The 24,018-nt window shown below is 36.4% G+C and overlaps 1 protein-coding gene across 2 annotated transcripts in view; it reads left to right on the plus strand.

The window, feature by feature from the left end:
• The window catches only part of GABRA3 (gamma-aminobutyric acid type A receptor subunit alpha3), a 386,743-nt gene that overhangs the window by 55,336 nt on the left and 307,389 nt on the right, over positions 1–24,018 (plus strand). Inside the window, exon 2 of one of the 2 annotated variants that reach the window (XM_037059217.1) lies at positions 17,793–17,851. The exons of the other annotated variant lie outside the window; for it this stretch is intronic. The gene's annotated coding sequence lies outside the window, so the exon portion shown is untranslated. The remainder of the gene's footprint in view (positions 1–17,792; positions 17,852–24,018) is intronic. 2 annotated transcript variants of the gene reach the window in all.

A 24,018-nucleotide genomic window follows, 5' to 3' on the forward strand; every position in this document is an offset into this window, starting at 1 on the left:
CAGGCAAGAAGGGGCTGGAAAGAAGTATTCCAAGTCATGAAATCCAAAGACCTACAGCCAAGATGGCTTTATCCAGCAAAACTTTCATTTAGAATGGAAGGACAGATAAAGTGCTTCTCAGATAAGGTCAAGTTCAAGGAGTTCATCATCACCAAGCCCTTATATGAAATGCTAAAGGAACTTATATAAGAAGAAGAAGATGAAAAATATGAACAGTGAAAGGACAGCAAACTCACAGTTATTAACAACCACACCTAAAACAAAAGCAAACCAAGAGGACAACTAGATCAGGAGTGGAACCATAGAAATGAAGAACACATGGAGGGTTAGCAACAGGGGGGTGGGAGGGGGAGAAGGGGGGAGAAGGCACAGAAAATAGCATAGATAGTAGGTAGAAAATAGATAGGGGGGAGGGTGAGAATAGTGGGGGAAATATAGAATCTAAAGAACTTGAGACACATGGTTATAAACTAAGGGGGGTGGGAAATGGTGGGGGAGGGAGTGTGTGGGTGAAGGGGAATGAAGGGGGGGAATAGAACAACTGTAATGGTATAATCAATAAAATATATTAAAAAATTAAAAAACAAACAAAACAAAACAAAAAGATATATATCTTTATATTTATTATTGACACTATTACAGATGTTCCCATTTATTCCCCTCTTCCCTCCTCCACCCATATATTTTTATTACATTCTTTTATTGGTTTTAAGTTATATTTTTAGGAAAATGTCCTTCTTCTGAGTTATTATATTTATTGGCATAAAGTCTAACATAAAGTTATTATGTTTATTTTATTTTATTTTTAAATATTTTATTATCTTTAGAGGGGAAGGGAAGGAGAGAGGAAGGAAACATCAATGTACTGTTGCTTCTCATGCATCCCCTGCAGGGAACTGGCCCCTGCCGGAAACTGGCCTGCAACCCAAGCATGTGCCCTGACTGGGAATCGAACCATGATTGTCTGGTTCACAGGCCTGTGCTCAATCCACTGAGCTACACCAGCGAGGGCAAAGTTATTATGTTTATTGGCACATGTTTATGTTTATAAAGTCTTTAAAAATTACATCTTCTTATCTTTCTAATGTCTATTGGATCTTTAATGATACACTTTTTTCCATTTTTAATATTGCTCATTTGTTTTCTCTCCTTTGTTATTCATCAGAGTTGCTGGTGATTTTTCATTTTCATTGGATTTTTTTTCCTCTTTCCACATCTCAGTACCCCTTAATGATTTTCTGTTGCATTATGTCTGGGATTTTAATTGTAATAACCTATGAGAAATGGGAAGAAATAAATCTGTTTTTATCTTGAAACAGAAGTCCTGTATTATATTCAGGGGGACTACATTTTTACTTTATGTTTTCAGAGGTAATTATATTTATTAATGTAATAATTTTTATTGTATTTTAATTATCATTTAGTCCCTTGGAACCTTCCTCTCCCCACATAACCACAGTATTTACCATGTGCATGAGTCCTTTTCCTTTTTCATCAATCCCTCCACTCCCTACCTTCTACCCCACCTTAGCTATCATCCTGCCATCTGTGTGTCTGTATTTTGCTTGTTTGTTCCGTTCGTTCATTAGATTCCACATACAAGTGAAATCATATGGTATTTTTTTTCTCTCACTGGCTTATTTCATTTAGCACAATGTTCTCCAGGTCCATCCATTTTGTGCAAAGGGTAAACTTTTCTTTTCTTCCAGCTGAGCAGCTGAATAGTATTCCATTGTGTAAATGTCCCATAGTTGTTTTATCCACTCATCTAGTGATGGACACTTCAGCTGTTTCCATATCTTGGTGATTGTAAATAACGCTGCAGTGAACATAGGGGTGCTTATGTTCTTTTGAATTAGTGTTTTGGTTTCATTTGGATATATTCCCAGAAGTGGGATCACTGAGTCAGAAGGCTGACCCATTTTTAATTTTTTGTGGTATCTCCATAACTGCTTTTCACAGTGGTTGCACCAGTCTGCATTTCCACTAACACTGCTTGGTTCCCCTTTCTCCACATCCTTGCCAGCACTTGTTGTTTGTTAATTTATGGATGATAGTTGTTCTGACAGGTGTGAGATAGTATCTCACTGTGGTTTTAATTTGCATTTCTATGATGATCAGTGACATTGAGCATGTTTTCATATCTCTTTTGGCCATCTGTATGTCCTCTTTGAAGAAGTGTCTATTAAGGCCCTTAGCCCATTTTTTATTGGGGTTGGTTGTTTTTTTGGTGTTGAGTTAGTAAGTTCTTTATAAATTTTGGATATTAACCCCTTATCAGATGTATCGGTGAATATGTTCTCCCATTCTGTGGGTTGTCTCTTATTTTTGTTGATGATTTCCTTTGCTGTGTAAAAACTTTTCAGTTTCTGTAGTCCCCTTTGTTTATTTTTTCTTTTGTTTCCCTTGTCTGAGGAGATATATCCAATAAAATATTGCTGTGAGCAATATCCAAGATTTTGCTGCCTAGGTTTTCTTCTAGGATTTTTATGATTTCAGGTTAACTTTTAAGTCTTTTATCTATTTTGAATTTATTCTTGTGTGTAGTATAAGAAGATGGTCTAGCTTAATTTTTTCTGCATGTATCTATCCAACTTTTTAACACCATGTATTGAATAAACTATCTCTAGCCCATTGTATATGCTGGCTTCCTATGTTGAATATTAATTACTCTAAAAGTGTGGGTTTATTACTGGGCTCTTTATTCTGTTCCATTGTTCTACTTGTCTATTTTTTATGCCAGCACCATGCTTTAAAAAGAACAACAAACAAAGCCCAAACAAGTAGAAGGAAGGAAATAATAAAGATCAGAGAAGAAATAAATGAAATAGAGTCTGAAAAAATAATACAAAAGATCAATGAATCTAAGAGTTGGTTCTTTGAAAAAATAAACATTATTGACAAACCTTTAACCAGACTCATCAAGAAAAAAAGGGAAAGGACCCAAATAAATAAAATCAGAAATAAAAGAGGAGAAATAACAACTGACACCAAAGAAATACAAAGGATTGTATGAAAGTATTATGAACAAGTATATGCCAACATACTGGACAAGCTGGGTGAAGTGGATAAATTCCTAGAAACATATCATTTTCCAAAACTAAATCAGGAAGAATCAGAGAATCTGAATAGACAGATTACACCTAGTGAAATCAAAGCAGTAATAAAAAAACCACAACAATCAAAAACTCTGGACCAGATGGCTTCACAGGTGAATTTTACCAAACTTTCCAAGAACTAACACCTCTTCTTCTGAAGCTATTCCATAAAATTCAAGAGGATGGAAGGCTTCTGAGCTCATTTTATGAGGCCATCATTATCCTAATTCCAAAACCAGAAAAATGGGGACAGTGACCAGAGGGGTGAGGGGAGGGAATTTCAGGGGAAATAGGGGAGGGATTTAGAGGAACAAATATAAAGGATACATAGACAAAAAACTAAGAAGGGTGGAAATGGGAGGGAGGGGAAGAGCACAATGGGGAGGGTTGGGATGGGAGTAATAGACAGAAAACTGTACTTGAAAAATAATTAAATAAATCTTAAAGAAGATACTACAAAAAAGAAAATTATAGGCCAATATCCCCAATGAATATAAATCCTAAAATCCTCAACAAAATAGTAGGAAATTGAATATATCAAATTGAATATACAATGCAGCAAAAAAATCATACACCATGATCAAGTGGAGTTTATTCTGGGGGTGCAATGATGGTACAACATTTGCAAATCAATAAATGTGATACATCACATATATAAAAGGAAGGATAAAACCATGTGATCTTATCAATATATGCAGAAAAAGCACTTCATAAAATCCAGCATCCATTTATTATAAAAACTCTCGCAAAGTGGGAATAGAGGGAACATACCTAAACATAATAAAGGCCATTTATGATAAACCAACAACCAACATCATAACCAATGGGAAGAAACTACAAATATTCCCCTTTTAGATCAGGACAAGACAGGGATATCTGCTTATACCTTTCTTATTAAACATTGTACTGGGAGTCAAAACTATAGGAATCAGACAAGAAGAAATGAAAAGCATCTAAATTGGAAAGGAAGTAGTAAGCTGTCTTTATTTGCAGATGACATGATACAATACATAGTGAACCCCAAAGATTACACCAAGAAACTACTAGGGTTGATGAATGCATTTAGAAAAGTAGTGAGATACAAAATTAATATGTAGAAATCAGTTGCATTTTTATATGCCAATACTGAACTAACTGAAAGGGATATTAAAAAAAACAAGGATGTCAAAGACCTGTACTGGGAAAATTATATGACACTGAAGAAAGAAATAGAAGAAGACACAAATAAATGGAAGCACATACCTTGTTTATGGGTAGGAAGAATTAACATCATTAAAATGTCCATACTACCCAAATCAATGCTTAGATTCAACACAATTGTTGTCAAGGTTCCAACGATGTATTTCACAGAAAGAACAAATATTTCAAAAATTTATATGGTATCACAAAAGGCCTCACGTAGAAATAGCAATCCTGAGAAAGAAGAACAAAGTTGGTAATCATGGTAATATCCAACTCTACTATAAGCCCATAGTAATCAAAACAGCATGGTACTACATATTTACCTTAACTTCTACCAGGCATTTACGTAGAATAGAAGGAGAAAATTTTAATCCAAGGAGAGATTGAGTTACTTCAAGGGTGAATTTGTTTGTTAGTGTTTATTTTGGTAAGACATTACATCTTTGTGCCCTGCCCCTTACAGTTTTATGTTGTCCTTTAGCATCCCAGATGAAATTTTGAGGCTTCATTAGGGATTCTTCATCATTTTGGGCCCCAAACTACAGGAGACTGCTGATAACTGTACTTAGCTTGTCACTTTTCTAGCTCTCTTTTTTGCTTATGTTCTCCAGCACAGCCATTTAGAAATATGTAAATGCCTGTATGGAGAATATGGCTTATACTATCAGACCTATTTCTTTGCATTCTCCTTTCTCCTAAATCATTTTTTTAAACCTGGGTTACTTGAATTTCTGAAATTTGATTTTTGTCTCACCATACCCCTGAGACCGCGGTAAGCTTCTCTCTTACTAGGTGGTTTCAGCAAAATAAAACTTTTAGCCTCTCTGCCTGTGTTTCTCACCAATGAGTTAAGTACTAAAGTGGGTGTAGAATGTTGGGTTCACTTCAGTGAGGTTTCTTTCATTCTAGGATCTTTGCCCCTCAGATTCTATTTGCCTTCATAGCTCTCTGATGGAATAAAACACACACACACACACACACACACACACACACATTTTACTCCAGTTTTCTAGAGTTTCTTAGTGGGTAAGTTGGTCTGTTGTATAAAGTTGTCCCTCACAGCCATAAGCAGGAGTTTTTAGTAAAATTTTATAGTTTTATTTAAATAGACTTTTAAAAATTTTTGTTTATTTACTTTTAGAGAGGTCAAGGGAGGGAGAAAGAGAGGGAGAGAACCATGTGAGAGATACATGGATCAGTTGCCTCTGACATATCCCCAACTAGGGGACCTGGCCCACAATTGAGGCATGTGCCCTGTCTGGGAATTGAACCAGTGTGATCTTTCTATTTGAAGGCCAGCACTCAATCTACTGAGCGACATCAGCCAGGGCTGATACACACACACATTCATGTGTGTGTGTATATCTATATGTATATATGTATATATCTTAAGTTTTATAGTTTTGTTGCTAAAGCAAATGGTCTTTTCACCCCATTACATTCTTTAATTGGTTATTGCTAGTGTTTACAAAGGTGCTGACTAGTGTATTTTGACATACTGTAGGTTCATTTTATAGTAAACTGTTTATTCCATTGCAAACATAATTTTTACCTTTTTAAAAATGTATGTTTTAGCTTCATTAATTAGCTAGGACTTTATAATAATATTCTGAATAGTAACATTAGTCAGTTTTATCTCCTTTAATTTATTGAGCATTCTTTTACCTTTTCATCATTACACATGAAGTTTTCTGTACATTTCATATAAATATCTTCTACTGAATTTGGATGTTCTTAAAATATATTCCTTAAGACAAGTTTTTTTATAGGTATAAGTATTATCTCTTATAAGCATGTACTATTTCTTCTTGAAATCTTTTGAAAGTTTTAAAATAAAATGCAACCTTCTTTCTCCAATTTTATACTCTTTTGTTTTTTCAAATTATGATTGATTTCTCATTCTCCAATTTGCTAAGAGCACAGTGTTTATAATGTTGTTTCAGTTACTTAATTCTTCCTTAAAGTATATGTTACTTATTTTTTTGTTTATCTCCTTGAGTACATTTTACCTTTTAAAAATATCTACATCACTATTTTTGGTCCAATGTCTGTCCCATGCTATATAGTCAATAATTTTTATGGAATTAATTATCACATTGATTATTTTGTCATATTTGACTGTTTACATTCTTCTATTTCTTTACTATTACCCCAGAATTGGTAGGGTTGGAAGTTTTTAATCCTAAGCAAAGAGTAGACCTAGGGAAAGAAAAAGATGGACCCAATGCTACTTATGCTCTAGTCTTGTTCTCAGTTGATATTTCTTTGAATTACCAAATATTAGACCTGGAAGTTTAGTCATTATCTAGTTCAACCTATTCATCTTACAAATGAGAAAACTGAGGCCCAATAGAGAAAATCAGTTGCTCCAAACTCGAAGCTAGTATTAAGTGTATTCCATAAATTTATCTGTGTGGGAGAAAGAGATGGAATCATACAGACATTATCTTGTTTTTGCTGTGTGGTAATTGCCATGAATTTTCTAGTCATTCCTCCTCTTGACATGTAGAAGGTGTACAATGACTGTGGAAAGATTAGCATTGGCTTAAGGCATTGGCACAGCCTGTAAGAGACAGAAAACAGCCTTTTTTCCCCATTGTTTTCTGGGATAGCAGATTCTGCTTTGGTTTATCATTTATCCAAGTATGAACAATATTCTTTAGAAGAATTCTATACTATTGTGTTTCTGGATTTGGACAAATGAAAGTACCTTACATAGACTCTGTTTTTGTTAGCTTGAGTTGCTTCAGTTATCCTGCTAAATTTATAGCAGAGACTCTTAAACCTTGAAATAAAGCAGAATTGTAGAGCTTTTGAGAGTGGTATGTGAGTGAGCTGAAAAAGCAGGGAGCAGAGAAGATTAATGTCTTTGGCTAAAATCAGAACACTCTGGGTTGAAGAACTACACAGCTTTTGCCCTCTAGACAGCTATATCAGATTCCTAAATCTCTTAGTGCTGGTTTCTACACGGCCTTATCCAAATTTCTCTATCATACAGTCTCTGCTGCCTTCCTAGAGTGGTCCCCAAAAGACCCATTGTGGAATTGTATTTCTTGACAAAACTCAGTGTTAATTCCCAGGGCCTAGGTCAACTCTGTGCTCCATGGGAGGTATCAAGCGATAGCTTGGCCAAATATATACTCCTGTATCCCAACAAGATAACTGAACTCTCACTATCATAGTAATTACTTTAGGAAGTATTCACTTTTTATTCGTTTATTTTATATTTATATTTTTATTTTTAATTGAAGTTTAATGTTATTTTGTGTTAGCCTCAAGTATACAGAATAGTGGTTAGACAATAATATACATTACAAAGTATTTCCCCAATATTTCCAGTACCCACCTGGGACAATACATAGTTATTATAATATTATTGACTAAATTCACTATGATGTATTTTACATCCCCATGACTATTTTGTAACCGCCAATTTGTACTTCCTAATCCCTTTACCTTTTTCATAATGCATGGGAATACCATTTAATCAGGATTCAGAAGTATTGTGTTCAGTCCCTCTTTGACATTTATGAGTTCCTGGTTTGTGACCAAGTAAAAACCTAATTATGTTTTATTGTTAATTCTTTAAGGCAAAAAATTCCTTTTTAAAATTTATTTATTTAATTGTTGTCAAAGTACAGTTTTCTGTCTTTTACTCCCATCCCAGCCCACCCCCCCAGCGCTCTCCACCTCCCTCCCATTTCCACCTCCCTTAGTTTTTGTCCATGTGTCCTTTATACTAGTTCCAGTATATCCTTCCCCTTTTCCCCTGAAATCCCCTCCCCTCTCCCCTCTGGTCACTGTCAGCCTGTTCTCTATTTCAGTGCCTTTGGTTACATTTTGCTTGCTTGTTTGTTTGTTGTTTAGGTTCTGTTAAAGGTGAGATCATATACTATTTGTCTTTCACCACCCAGCTTATTTCACTCAGCATAATGCTTTCCAGTTCCATCCATGATGTTGCAAAGGGTAGGAGCTCCTTCTTTCTTTCTGCGGCATAGAATTCCATTGTGTAAATGTACCATAGTTTTTGGATACATTTACATTTACTGATGGGCACCTAGGTTGCTTCCACCTCTTGGCTATTGTAAATTGTGCTGCTATGAATATTAAGGTGCATAGGTTCTTTTAGATTAGTATTTTAGAATTCTTAGGATATATTCCTAACAGTGGAATTGCTGGGTCAAAAGGCAGATTCATTTTTAGTTTTCTGAGAAAATTCCATACGGTTTTCCATAATGGTTCTTCCCCTGCAACCTCCAAAAAAATGAAACCCCAAAGCTGAGGGAATTCACTACAAGATATGCCTTACAAGAAATGTTAAAGATTGTACCAGTTTGCAATCCCACCAACAATGACCTAAGGTCCCATTTTCTCCACAACCTCTCCAACACGTGTTGTTTGTTGCTTTGTTTATGATGGCCATTCTGACTGGTGTAAAGTGGTATCTCATTGTGGTTTTAATTTGCATCTCTCTGATAGCCAGTGATATTGAGCATCTTTTCATGTGACTCTGGATCCTCTGTATGTCCTTGGAGAAGTGTCTGTTCAAGTCCTTCACCCACATTTCTTTTTCTTTTTTTTAAAGATTTTATCTATCTATTTATTTATTTATTTATTTATCTTTAGAGGGGAAGGAGAGGGAAAGAAACATCAATGTATGGTTGCCTTTCATGCATCCCCTGCTGGGAGTTGGCCTGCAGGGAACCAGCCTGCAACCCAGGCGTGTGCCCTGAGTGGGAATCGAACCGCAATCCTCTGGTTCGCAGGCCCACGCTCAATCCACTGAGCTACACCAGCCAGGCCACATTTCTTTTTAATTTAATTATTGTTCAAGTACCGTTTTCTGTCTTTTGCTTCAATCCCAGCCCGCCCACCAGTTCTCCCCACCTCCTTCCCATTTTTACCCCCCTTAGTTGTTGTCTATGTGTCCTTTATACTAGTTCCTGTAAAACTTCCCCCTTTTCCCCTGAAATTCCCTCCCCTCTCCCCTCTGGTCACTGTCAGCCGGTTCTCTATTTCAGTGTGTTTGTTTTTATTTTGCTTGCTTGTCTGTTTTGTTGTTTAGCTTCCTGTTAAAGGTGAGATCTTATGGTATTTGTCATTCAACACCTGGCTTATTTCACTCAGCATAATGCTTTCCATTTCAACCCATGCTTTTGCAAAGGGTAGGAGCTCCTTCTTTTTTTTCTGCTGCATAGAATTGCATTGTGTATATGTACATAATTTTTTTAATAAGGGGGTTGGATGCACACCGGATATCCAACCTTCTTTTTTTAATATTTTATTTATTTATTTTCAGAGAGTGGGGAAGGGAAGGAGAAAGGAAGAGAAATATCAATGTGTGGTTGCCTCTCATGTGTCCCCCACTGGGAACTGGCCTGCAATCCAGGCATGTGCCCTGACTGGGAATCGAACTGTGATTCTTTGCTTCTTAGGCCTGTGCTCAATCCACTGAGGTATGTCAGCCAGGGCATGTACATAATTTTGGATCCATTTATTTACTGATGGACACCTAGGTTGCTTCCACCTCTTGGCTATTGTAAATTTTGCTACTATGAACATTGGGGTGCATAGGTTCTTTTGGATTGGTGTTTTAGGGTTCTTAGGATATAATCTCAGCAGTGGAATTGCTGGGTCAAAAGGCAGGTCCATTTTTAGTTTTCTGAGAAAATTCCATACTGTTTTGCACAGTGGTTGTACCAGTCTGCAATCCCACCAACAGTAAACTAGGGTTCTCCTTTCCCCACAACCTCTCCAACACGTGTTTGTTGCTTTGTTTATGGTGGCCATTCTGTCCTATGTAAAGTGGTATCTCATTGTGGTTTTAATTTGCATCTCTCTGATAGCTAGTGATATTGAGCATGTTTTCATGTGTCTCTGGATCTTCTGTATGTCCTCCTTGGAGAAATGTCTGTTCAAGTCCTTTGACCACTTTTTAATTGGGTTGCTTGTGTTCTTAGAGTGGAGTCGTCTAAGTTCTTTGTATATTTTGGAGATTAAACCCTTGTGTGAGGTATCATTGGCAAATATGTTTTCCCATACAGTTGGTTCTCTTTTTATTTTAATACTGTTTTCTTTAGCTGTGCAAAAGCTTTTAATTTTGATGAGATTCCATTTGTTTATTCTTTCCTTTATGTCCCTTGTTCTAGGGGACATGTTAGTAAAGAAGTTGCTGAATGAAATATCTGAGATTTTCCTGCCAGTGTTCTCCTCTAGGACTTTAATGGTGTCACAGCTTACATTTAAGTCTTTTATCCACCTTGAATTTATTTTTGTGCATGGTGTAAGTTGGTGCTCCAGTTTCACTTTTTTGCACGTAGCTGTCCAGTTCTCCCAACACCATTTGTTCAAGAGGCTATTATTAGTCCGTTTTATTTTGCTGCACCCTGTGTTGAATATTAATTGCCCATAGAGGCTTGGGTTTATTTCTGGGTTCTCTGTTCTGTTCCATTGGTCCATGTGCCTGTTTTTATGCCAGTACCAGGCTGTTTTGATTACAGTGGCCTTGTAATAGAATTTAGTATCAGGTATTGTAATCCCTCCTACTTTGTCCTTCTTTCTTAACATTGTAGCTGCTATTCGGGGTCATTTATGGTTCCATATACATTTTTGCAGTGTTTATTTTATGTTTGTGAAATATGCCATTTTTACTTTAATAGGTATTGCATTGAATTTGTAAATTGCTTTGGGTAGTATGGACATTTTTATTATATTAATTCTTCCAACCCATGAACACAATATATGTTTCCATTTGTTTGTGTCTTCCTTGATTTCTTTCTTCATTGTCATGTAGTTTTCTGAGTATAGGTGTTTTACCTCCTTGGATAGTTTTATTCCTAGGTTTTTATGTATTTATTTATTTTGCTAATTTGAATGGGATTGTTTTCTTGATTTCTGCTTCTGCTTTTTAATTGTTGGTATACAAAAATGCCTTTGATTTCTGGATATTGACCTTGTATTCCACTGTTTTGCGAAATTCATTTATTAAGTCGAGCAGTTTTGGAGTGAAGTCTACAGGATTTTCCATGTAGACTGTCATGTCATCTGCAAGCAGTAACAGTTTTGTTTTGTCCTTTCTGATTTGGATGCATTTTATTTCCTTTTCTTGTCTGATCACTGTGGCTAAAACTTCCAATGCTATGTTGAATAGAAGTGGTGAGAGTGGACAACTTTGTCTTTTTCCTTATCTTAGTGGAAAAGATTTTAGTTTTTGCCCATTGAGTATGATGTTGATTTTTGGTCTCTCATATATGGTCTTTATTATATTGAGGAATGCTCCCCCTATTCCCACTTAGCTGAGTGTTTTTTATCATAAATGGGTGTTATACCTTATCAAAAGCTATCTCTGCATTTATTGATATGATCATGTGATTTTTGTCTTTGCTTTTGTTTATGAGATGTATTACATTTACTGATTTGTGAATATCAAACCATTCTTTCATCCCTGGGATGAATCCCACTTGATCATGGTGTATGATGTTTTTAATGTATTGTTGGATGCAGTTTTCCAATATTTTGTTGAGGATTTTAGCGCCTATGTTCATCAGTGATATCAGCCTGAAGTTTTCTTTCTTCATTGTGTCTTTATCTGGTTTTGGGATTAGGATGTTTGCTTCATAAAAACAGTTTGGGAGTCTTCCATCATTTTGGATTTTTTGGAATAGGCTGTGAAGAATAAGGATTAACTCTTCCTTAAATGCTTTATGGAATTCTCCTGTGAAGCCATCTGCTCCAGGGCTTTTGTGTGACGGGATTTTTTTTATTACTGCTTCAGTTTTATCTGCTGTTATTGGTCTGTTCAGGCTTTCTGCTTCTTCTTCATGGAGTTTTGGAAGATTATATTTTTCTAGAAATTTGCCCATTTCACCTAGGTTTTCAAATTTCTTGGCATACATTTCTTCAGAGTAATTTTTTATAATTCCTTCTATTTCTGTGGTGTCAGTTGTAATCTCTCCTCTTTCATTTCTGATTGTGTTTATTTGGACCCTTTGTCTTCTTTTCTTAATGAGCCTGCTTAGAGGCTTGTTGATTTTGTTTATCTTTTAAAAAACAGAGCTCCTGGATTTATTGTTCCTTAGAATTGTGCTTTTAGTCTCTATGTCATTTAATTCTGCTCTGATCTTGGTTATTTCCTTTCTTCTACTTGCTCTAGGCTGTCTTTGTTGTTGTTCCTTGAGTTCTTGTAGGTTTAGGGTTAGGTTGTTTGTTTGAAATGTTTCTGTCTCTTTTACGTTGGCCTGTATTGCTGTGAACTTCCCTCTCAAGACTGCCTTTGCTGTGTCTCATAGGTTTTGGGTTGTTGTGAGTTCATTTTCATTTTTTTCCAGAAACCTTTTTATTTCTTCCCTCATTTCATTCTTGACCCATTTTTTGTTTAATAGCATGCTGTTCAATCTCCATGGTTTTGAGTGTTTTGGGTTTTTTCTCTTGGGGTTGTTTTCGGGTTTCATTCCCTTGTGATTGGAGGAAATGCTTGGTTTGGTTTCAATTTTGTTGAATTTGTTGAGGCTTGTTTTGTGTCCTATCATGTTGTCTATCTTTCAAAATATTACTGTGCATTTGAAAAGAATGTGCATTTAGCTACTTTGGGATGAAGGGCTCTCTATATATTAGTTAAGTCCATTTCATCTAAGTGTTGTTCAGTTGTACAATATCTTTGTTGATATTTTATTTGTAATATCTCTTCATTTTTGACAGTGGGGTGTTAAAATCCCCTACTATAATTGTATTGCTATCAATATCTTTCTTGAAGTCCTCTGAGATATTTTTTATATATTTGGGTTCTCCTATGTTGGGTGCATATATATTTATGATGTATATGTCTTCTTGGTTGATTCTTCCGCTGAATATTATGATGTGACCTTCTGGATCTCTCTTTATCATCCTTTTTTTGACATGTACTTAGTATGATATGAGTATTGCTATCCTGGCTTTGTTTTTCCTGTCCATTTGCTTGGAAAATTTGTTTCTTGCCCTTCACTTTCAGTCTGTTTAGTTCTTTTGTCCTGAGGTGGGTCTTTTGTTGGCAGCATACATGTGGGTCATGCTTTCTTATCCATTCCTCTATTGTATGTCTTTTGATTGGAGCATTTAACCCATTTACATTTAAGATTATTATTGATAGGTACTTACTCATTGTCATTTTTGTACCTGTGTTCCTCTCTGTCTCCCTCTTTTCCTTCCTTTCCTTAGAGCAGTTCCTTTCCATCTCCTGCATAGCTGTTTTGCTGGAGGTGTATTCTCTTGGACTTCTTTTGTCTTGGAAGCACTTTATTTGGCCTTGTATCTTGATTGATAGCCTTGCTGGGTAAAGTAGCCTTGGTTGAAGGCATCTGGTTCTCATCATTTGGAATATTTCTTGCCATTCTCTTCTTGCTTGGAAAGTTTCCATTGAGAAGTCAGCAGCTAACCTTATTTGGGCTCCCTGGTATGTTACTTTCTTTTTTTCCCTTGCTGCCTTTAAGATTCTCTTTTTGTCTTGGAGTTTTGTCATTTTAATGATGCTGTGTCTTGAAGTGGGCCTCTTTGGGTTCCTCCTGATTTGGACTCTCTGTGTTTCCTGGATTTGTGTGACTTTTTCTCTCATCAAAATAGGTAAGTGTTCCATCACTACTTTTTCAAATAGGTCTTTTATCCTTTGCTGTTCTTCTCCTTCTGGTATCCCTATTATTCGGATATTATTATGTTTCATATTGTCTTGTGTTTCTCTAATCCCTCTTCATTTTTTTTGAGCCTCTTTTACTTTTCTTGCTGTTTCTGTGAGTTTTTTTCTACTTTGTCCTCCAACTCACTGATCCAATCTTGTGCCTCATCGATCCTGCATTTGATTCCTTCCACTGTGTTCTTCCTCTCTGAAATAGTATTCTTCCTTTCCTCTTGGCCCTTGCTGATAGTTTCTATTTTCTTTTTCATGTTGATATAGTTTGCTTTGACTTCATTGTAGTTCCCTTGTAGTTTCTGGTAGCTCTTTGTGAGCTCTTTGAACTTCCTGATGACCAGTGCTTTGAATTCAGTATCTAATAGCTGACTTGCCTCTAGTTCATCTAACATTCTTTCTGAGGCTTACTCCTTTCCTTTCATTTGGGGATTGTTTCTTTTTCTTTCCATTGTTTGTGAGACTCTTCTTGTTGGCTTCAGCTTCTTAAATCAATCTCTTCTGGCTTCCTGGGTTTATGGTGTGAACTTCTGTAGTATAATACCTGTGAGATTCAGTGGTGTAGTCTCCTTGACCTTCCAAGCTCACTGGCCTTGGGCTGTCCTTTACATTGTTTCTGTGTTTGTCTTTGGATTTTGATTGTTCTGGGGTCTTTCTTTTGTGGGTCCTTCTCAGCAGCTGGTTAACTGATGGTCTCTCTGTCCATCACCTGTTTTAATTTGTTGTACTGCTAAGAGCAGTTTGTATTGAAGCTAGTTCTTCTGTGTGTACAACATTTTGAGGATTATCTTTTGCTCTTGTTCAGTTGTTTGAACTGGGTAGTTTCTCCACTATTTAGTTGTATTTCCAGATAGGTTCTGGATTGACATTTGTATGGTTTCCACTCCCTCCTTCACCTTCTTTTGTTGTTTTCTGTTACTGGTTCCTTGATTGTTTTGTTTCCTCTTCCGGTGGGTATCCTGGTGTTCAGCAGTTCCACCTACTCTTTTTTGTGATCATTTGGAGGGTAAGGCAAAATGGTATATGGCAGCAGGAGAGTATTTTATGATATTTACAGTAGCGGCTAATAGAGAAGTGATAGGAGATCCTTTGGGTATATATAGTGTTAACCATGATCTTCAACCCAACTAGCCACTTTTAAGAAAGGGTGGAAAGATGATAAGACTCTTGTTGGGGAGGGAAGGCTTGTGAGTTGGATCTAGAAAGCAGTTAGTTGTGGGAGGTCAGATTCTGAGGTAAGGTGAGAATAAAGGATAGTAAATATGTGTAGTGTGTGAGCAAATAGAGTTGATCACTACAGTAATAGAGTTCAGGTAATTGTAAATTGGGCTAAGATCTGGGAGGGGTGTTGTGAAGTATTTGCAATAGTTTGTTACAACTATTATTTACAATAACATTAGAGTAACAATTATATGACCGAATCTATGTGATCTGGATAACATGAATGATGGTATAGAACTCTGAGTAGTGTGCTAAAGGAACACAAGTGATGTGAAGGATAGTAAATGAGCAATACACTGTGGAGGAGAGAACAGGGGAAACCTGTCAAATGATATAATATAAACAGCCAAGGCAAAGAGGCCTATACAGAAAGAGGAGGAATACAAAGATAGTATTAAAATAAAAGAAGTGAGAATAATGAAAAATAATAATAATACAAATATGCAGTAATTTGTAGTTTCTCTGCTATAGCAAAGTGAAATTTGTCTCTCTGTCTCTTCTGTGGAATGCACCCTCTATAGGTCCAACTCTGGTCTTTTCACAGTTCCAAATTATTTCTCACTTGTGGGTAAAAAAAAAAAGTCAGGAGAAGGGTGGAAGTAGAGATAAATTTGGAAAGAAAGGAAGAAGGAATAAAGCTAGAAAGAAGAAAAGAGAGGAAAAAGCTATTGAAAGATAAAACAATAATAAAATTAAAAAATAAAAGATTACTTTAAAAAATCTCTTGTTGGTTTCAAAGTGGCCAAACTGATTTTTCTGGTGTTGCTGGCTGCAGCAGGCTGAGGGGTAATTGGTGTGGCTTTTCTCCCTTCCCAATGTGTACTCAGCCAGGTGTGGGAACACTCTCCCAAGAGCTAGTGTGGTGCCTCTCCCCAGCGCCCCATGCAGGGGATTCATGTCCTCTTCAGAGCACTCTTTCCCCTGGGGTCATTGCCATGGGATGGGGTGCAGGCATGCAGGTGCCCAGCCAGGCTGCCTGGGACCAGTGCGTTTGGGCGTGAACCCTTTCCAGTGCTATGGGGCAACAGAAGGCCTTCTGCCCAACCTTAGGATTGCTGCCAGGCTGGATGGGGAGTAGGCCAAGTGATTCTCACAGGAGAATCCTTCAAACAGTTTACTTTTTGAAATTCCCCCTACTCAAGCCTGCTGCCTAGTGTAGCACAGTTCTCCAGCCAGACTGGTCAGTATCAGAGTCAGAGCCCACTACTGCAGTTCTCAATTCTCCCAAGCCAGCGACCACAGACTCTGTGGGGGATCATGGCCCTTGTATTTGCCTTTTTGTCCTTACTCCCCTCTCTGCAACCTGAAGCCACCACGTTTATCCTGGTGTTGCCCAAACCCTGCTTGGCTGGGGAGGGAGGGAGCTGATGACCCAACTCTCTCCCAAAGACCCTGTGGCAGGCCCAAGGATCCCAAAGAGTCCTTGGTAGACCCGGTGCCAGTATAGTGTTAACCATGTATACTGTTAACCATGTATAGTGTTAACCAGAGGATGCTGCCACCCCTATCTCTGTGGTGGTTCCTGGGACCCTACTGTCCTGCAGCCGTCTACTTACCATCTGGTTGTTCAGTGTTGGCTACAATTTCTGGTCTCTTATTTTCATATATGCTGGGGTACTGTTGGCTGTTTGCTCTGTTCCTCCATAGATTGGCCAGATTTTTCTCCCATGTGTAGGGGGAAGTGGAATCTGCTCCGTTCTACTCAATCACCATGTTCCCCTTCAATTTAAGTTTAAAAATTCTTACTCTGCTGTCAGCATTGTGATAAGGCTAAAAATCTGATAATGAATGGCAACATAGTGTCCAGCACAAATAATGCCCCTTTTTAAGTGCAGAATCTGTTATTACAAAGTCATAAGCATGTAATTCTGTAACATAAGAATATTACAATCAAGCATACCATATGACAATTTAGGTGAAATGTTTCAATTAAACCTATAAATTATTACACCCATATTATTACCCTACCAACCACACTCAAACAGGTGTTACTTCTGCTGGACCCTGTATATCATAAATGTGCGATATTTTATTATTAACATCACATCACTGCAACCATTTTTGGATGCCTATTATATTTTGTGTACTCTTATAAATTCAGTCCTTTCTCTCTCTTTCCCCTTCGCCCTCTCCCCCTCCCTCCCTCCACACATCACACAATACAAAAGGGGTACCTATTATTACCCTCCCCTTATAGACAAAGAAACTAAGATATTATTTTCTATTTATGATGTGACAAACTACTAAATATCTAGCAGTTTAGATCAGCACACATTTTTAATCTCACTGTTCCTGTAAGTCAAATGTTTGGTTGACTGAGCTGGGTCTTCTGCTTAGGAGAGTCTCACAAGGCTGAGGAAAATGTCAGGGCTGAATTTCTCTTTTGGGATCTCTGAGGATGAATCTGCTTCCATACTTACTTAGATTACTGGCTGCTTTCAGCTCCATGGAGGTACCCATTTCCTTGCTGGATGTTGGCTAGAAGTTTTTCTCAGCTTCTAGAGACTACTTACATTCCCCGCATGTGGTTTCCTTCATCATCAAAGTCAGCAATAGAGGTTTGAGTTGCTTCAGTGCTTTTAATCTCTCCTGCATCTCTCTGATTTCCTCTTCTGTGTACCTCTTCTTTATTTAAGGGCCATTGTGATTACACTGGACTCATTTAGATAACATAGGATGATCTCTCTATTTTAAGGTAAGTTGATTTTTAACTAGTTCAATTGGCAAAGTCTCTTTGACCATGTAATGTTAACATATACACAGCAATGATATTAGGGGTAATGATCATGGGTGCAAAAAATTGGTGCCTTACTAAAAGAGACATTTTATTTAATTTTAATGTCTATATTATTTTCAATTTACTTATTTATTTTTAAGTAAATAAGTAAATAATTTATTTTTAAGGAAATTATTTTAAATTATACTCAACATAGAATATTAGTTTTAGGTGTACAACACAGTGATTAGATATTATATAACTTATGAATTGAGCAGCACAATAAGTTAGTACCAATCTATCACTGTACATAGTAGGATATTGTTGGCTATATTCCCTATGCTGTACATTACATTCCTATGACTTATCTTATCTGTCAGTTTGTATTTCTAAATCCCATTTACTTTTGTCACCTATTCCTCACCACCCGTTCTATCTGGCAACAATCAGTTTGTTCTTTATATCTATAAGTTTGTTTCTGTTTTTTTTTTTAATTTATACATTTGTTTTGTTTTTCAGCTTCTACACACAAGTGAAATCATATGGTATTTGTCTTTCTATGTCTGACTTATTTCACTTATAATACCCTCTAGGTCTATCCATTTTGTTGCAAATGGCAAGATTTCTCAAGGCTAATATTTTATTGTATATATACTCACATATTTTTAATCTATTTATCTATTGATGGATATCTAGGGTGCTTCCATATCTTCCTATTGTAAATAATGCTACAGTGAACATACAGGTGTATATATCTTTTCAAATTAGTGTTTTTGATTTCTTCATATAAATACCCAGAAGAAGGATTGCTGGGTCATACAGTAGTTCTATTTTTATTTTTTTGAGGAATCTCCATACTGTTTTCCATAGTGGCTGTACCAGTTTACAATACCACCAGCAGTGCATGAAGGTTGCCTTTTTTCCATATCCTTACCAATATTTAATCTGTGGTGTATTTGTGATAGTCATTCTGACAGGTATGTGGTGGTATCTCATTATGGTTTTAATTTGCATTTCCCTTGTGATTAGATATGTTCAGCAGCTTTTCATGGGTCTGATGGCCATCTGTGTATCTTCCCTGAAAAAATATCCAGGTCCTCCACCCACTTCTTAATTGAATTTTTTATGTTGAATTGTATTGTATATTAACCTCTTACCAGATGTATTATTTGCAAATATATTCTACCATTCAGTAGGTGGTAATTTTGTTTCTTTGGCAATGCAAAATTTTTTTAGTCTAATGTCGTGCTGTTTTCTAATTTTTGCTTTTGTTGCCTTTGCCCTGAGAGATATATCCAAAACATATTGCTAAGACAGATGCAAAGACTTTGCTTCCTATGTTTTCTTCTAGGATGTTACAGGTCTTACACTGTAGTTTCTAATACATTTTGAGTTTATTTTTGTATATGGTGTAAGAAAATGGTTCAGCTTTATTTTTTTTTGCATTTCTCTGTCCAGTTCTCCCAAAATTATTTTGAAGAGATTGACCTTACCCTTTTGTATATCATTGTTTCCTTTGTCATAGATAATGTAAGAGTGGACTTATTTCTGGGCTTTCTATGCTGTTCCACTAATCTATGTTTCTGTCTTTGGTCCAGTGCCATACTGTTTTGATTACTGTAGTTTTGCAGTGTAATTTGAAATCCAGGAATGTGATGGTTTCAACTTTGTTCTTCTTTCTCCAGATTGCTTTGGATATCCAGAGTCTTTTTGTGGTTCAATATAAATTTTAGAATTATTAGTTCTAGTTCTGTGAAAAGTGACATTAATACTTTAGTAAGGATTGCATTGACTCTTTAGATTGCATTAAATGGTATGCACTGTTTAATGGTATTAATTCTTCCAATCCATGAACATGGTATATTCTTCCATTTGTTTACAGCTTCTTCAATTTTTCATTAATGTCTTGTTGTTTTCAGAGTGCAGATCTTTTATTTTCTTTATTGATTTTATTTCTAGATACTTGCTAACTTAAACTCTCTTTCTGATATTTTGTTGTTAGTGTGTAGAAACAAAACAGATTTCTGCATATTAATTTTGTATTCTACAACTTTACTAAATTCATTTATTATAATAGTTTCTTTTGTGGAACATTTCAGGTTTTGTATATATAATATTGTCACCTGCAAATAGTGACAGCTTTACTTTTAGTTTTCCAGTTTGGAATACTTTTTCTCTTTTCCTTGTCCGATTGCTGTGGCTAGGGCATTTAATGCTATGTTGAATATAAGTGGTGAGAGTGGGCATCTTTATTTTGCTCCTGATCTTAGAGAAAAAAACCTTTCAGCTTTTGACCATTGAGTATGGTGTTATGTGTGGGGTTGTCACCCTTTTACCTACTTTGTTGAAGGTTTTTATCATAAATGGATAGTGTATTTTGTTAAAGTCTTTTTCTGCATCTGTTGAAATGATCATATGTGGTATATCATGTTGATTGATTTCGAGTTATGGAACTATCCTTGGAATAAATATCACTTGATAATGTTGTATGGCCTTTTTAATGTATTTCTGAATTTAGTTTGCTAATATTTAGTTAAGGATTTTTACATCTATGTTCATCAGGGACATTGGCCTATAATTTCCTTTTCTAAATACTGTCTTTATCTGGTATTGGTATTAAGGTAATGCTGGCCTCATAGAAGGAGTTTAGAAGCTTTCTCTCTTCATGTTTTTGGAATAGTTTGAAAAGATTGGTAGTAATTCCTCTATGAATTTTTGGTAGAACTTAAGTGTGAATCTAGCTGATCTTGGACTTTTATTTGTTGGGTGTTTTTTGATTACTCATTCAAATTTGTCACTAGTAATCTGTCTCTTTCTTCCTGTTTCAGACTTGGAAGATTATATATTTCTAGCAATTTATCTGTTTCTTATAGGTTGTCCAATTTGTTGGTGTATAATTGTTCATAGCAATCTCATAAACCTTCGTGTTCCTGTGGTTTTAGATGTCACTTCTCTTTCATTTTTGATTGTGGACTATCATTATGTAATGCTCTTCTTTGTTTCTTATTGTAGTTTTTGTTCTGAAGTCTGTATTGTTTGACACAGTATTGCTACCTCACCTTCATTTTTGTTTTCATTTACATAAAATGTCTTTTCCTGTATCTTCACTTTCAGTCTGCATGTGTCTTTTGATCTGAAGTGAGTCTTTATAGGGAGCATGTGCACGAATGTTGATCTTACTTATTTGGACCTTCTCTGTTTTTATTTTTTTTTGATGAGTCAGTCTAAAGGTTTATTGATTTTGTTTATCTTTTTAAAGAACAATCTAGGTTTTATTGATCTTTTAAAAATTTTTTAGTGTCTTTTATACTCTGGACATCATTTTTTTACATTGTGTGTGTGCACATGTTCATCTCTTAATTGATTATTGTAGTTACACAAAATCTTACTATTTTTGTCTTTTAACTTTCATACTAACATTTAACTGTTTGGTTCACTATTTTTACTTAATGTTTGCCTTATCAGTGATATTTTTTCTTTCCTACATTTTCTTATTTTTTAGTTTTGGCCTTTGTTTTTCTGCTTAAATAAGTCCCTTTGTATGATTGTTTAACAACTATGCTATATACCTAAAACTAATACAGAATTATATTGAATATAAACTGTATTAGAAAATAATTATTTATTATTTAATTTATAAAATTTAAAACATGTTGTGCCAGTTTAGTGAATATGAACTTTAACCTTTGCTATGAAACTTTTCATCTCTCCTTTAATTCTTTTTATGGATTTCCTTGGGGTGATGTTAGTTAATAAAATTAGGTTTCAGGTATACACTCCTATAATACATCATCTGTATATTTTTTTGTGTGTCCACCACACAAAGTTCAGTCTCATTGTGTCATCATTTGTCCCCCCTTTTACCCTCTTCTATCTCCTTTGACCTCTTTTTGCCTCTGGTAATCACCATTCAGTTGTCTGTGCATATGAGGGTGTTTTATTTTTGGCTTAGTCCCTTCACCTTTTTCACCCAGTCCCCTAAACCCCTTCCTTTCTGACAGCTGTCAGTCTATTTTCTGTATTTATGAGTCTCTCTCTATTTTGTTTATTAGTTTATTTTGTTCCTTAGACTCCACATGTAAATGAAATGATATGGTGCTTGCCTTTCTCTGACTGGGTTACTTCACTTAGCATAATACTCTCCACCTCCATCCATGCTGTTGTAAAAGGTAAGATTTCCTTCTTTTTTATGGCTGAGTAGTATCACTACTTTTGTATCCACTCATCTACTGATGAATGCTTGTTTTTTTCTCATAGCTTTGGTATTGTAAATAATGCTGTAATGAACATAGGGGTGCATGCATTCTTTTGAATTAGTGTTTCAGGATTCTCTGGGTATATCCCAGGAAAGGCAGTAATCTTTTTCATTTTTGAGGTAACTCAAAAATACTGCTTTCCACAATGTCTGCACCATTCTGCATTTCCACCAACAGTGCACTAGGGTTCTCTTTCCTTCACATCCTCACCAACACTTGTTGTTTGTTGATTATTCTTGATTGTAGTTTTCCTCATTTTATCAGTTTGAATATATTGTGTCATTCTGTTTAGGCTTGCAGAATTTCTCCAGAAAAATCAGTATACAGTCTTAGAGGGGATTGATTTAATGTAACTAGGTTATCTTCTCTTGATACTTTTATGATTTCTGTATTTAATTTACGGAATTTTAATTATGGCATGTGGTGTGGGGTTATTGAGTTCATCTAGTTTGAAATTCCCTATATTTCCTGCACTTGGATACCTGTGTCCTTCACCAGGTTGGGGAGTTTTTCAGTCATTACTTCTTCAAATAGGTTTTTATGTCCCTTTCTCTATTTGTTCTTCTCCTGGGACCCATATTATATCAATGTTGGTATGTTTGATATTGTCCCAGAGGTCTTTTAAACCATAAACCATCCTTATTTTTTAACCCCCCCCCCCGCCACTCTTTCATTTGGGTATTTTCCATTACCATGTCTTCCATTTTGCTTAATTGCTCTTCTGTATCATCAAATCTGCTATTGATTCCCTATGGTGTATTTTTCATTTTGGTTGTTGTATTCTTCAGTTCTGATCAGTACTTTTTTGAAGTTCCTGTCTCTTTGTTGGCATTCTCACTAAATTCATCCATTTTTCTCCTAAGTTCATTGACTATTTTTATAACCATTGTTTAACCTCTTTATTTGTTAGATTGCCTGTCTCCATTTCATTTAATTTCTTTTTTAGAGTTTTGATGTTTCATTTGGAACATATTCTTATGCCTATTCACTTTGGCTGTCCTTCTGTGTTTGTTTCTCTGTGTTAGGTAGATCTGCTACTTCTTCTGGTCTTGAAAGAGTTGCCTTTTGTAGAAGTTGTTCTGTGGGGTCCAGTGATGCAATTCCCCATGGTCACCAGAGTCAGGTGCTCCAGGAGTGTCTTATATGTGTGTGTGTGTACCCTCCTGTTGTGTTTGGGTTGTGATTTCTGTGGGCATACTAGTGGGTAGTGGGTGGAGTTGATCCTCAGGCTGACTGGCTACAAGGGTTGGCTATGGCTACTAAAGATGATCTGATATGAAAAGCTTCATGGAACAGGATCACTTTGGTGGGGCTTCAATGCCAGCTGAGGCCTCCCATCAGATGTGTCTGTGTGGGGCCACTTGGGAGGGGCCCTGGTGTGGGCCAAGGCTAGACACCGGATATTTTTAGGACTGGAGCCTCTAAAAGAGGCTGAGCCTGGCTACCCCTTGTGCTGGGCCTAGGGCCATGTTGTAGGAGCTACAACAAGAGCTCTTATGAGGATGGTTACTACATTTGCTGGGCTTGGGACTTCTGGAAAAGGCTATGATATGAGCTGAGGCTGGCCACTGCCTGTTTCAGGCTTAGGGCTACTTAGTAGCAACTATGATGTGAGCTAAAGCCAGCCACCACTTGTACTAAACTTGGGAACACTTGAGAGAAACTACAGTGTGAGCTGAGACCACTGACATTTGTGCCAGTCTTGGGGGAACTTGGGAAATACTGTGATGTGAATGTGGGTCTGTCTCCACTTTTGTCAGACTTTGGGACATTTAGGAAATGCTATGATGTGAGCTGAGGCTGGCCGCCACTTTTGTCCAGCTTGGGTCTGTTTGGAAAAGGCTGCTGTGCAAGCTGAGGCCAGATGTTGTGTGTGGTGATCCTGAAACC

This window comes from Sturnira hondurensis, unplaced genomic scaffold (genome assembly GCF_014824575.4).
Source record: "Sturnira hondurensis isolate 20B ecotype Veracruz unplaced genomic scaffold, ASM1482457v3 Scaffold0010476, whole genome shotgun sequence".
Lineage (NCBI taxonomy): Eukaryota > Metazoa > Chordata > Mammalia > Chiroptera > Phyllostomidae > Sturnira > Sturnira hondurensis.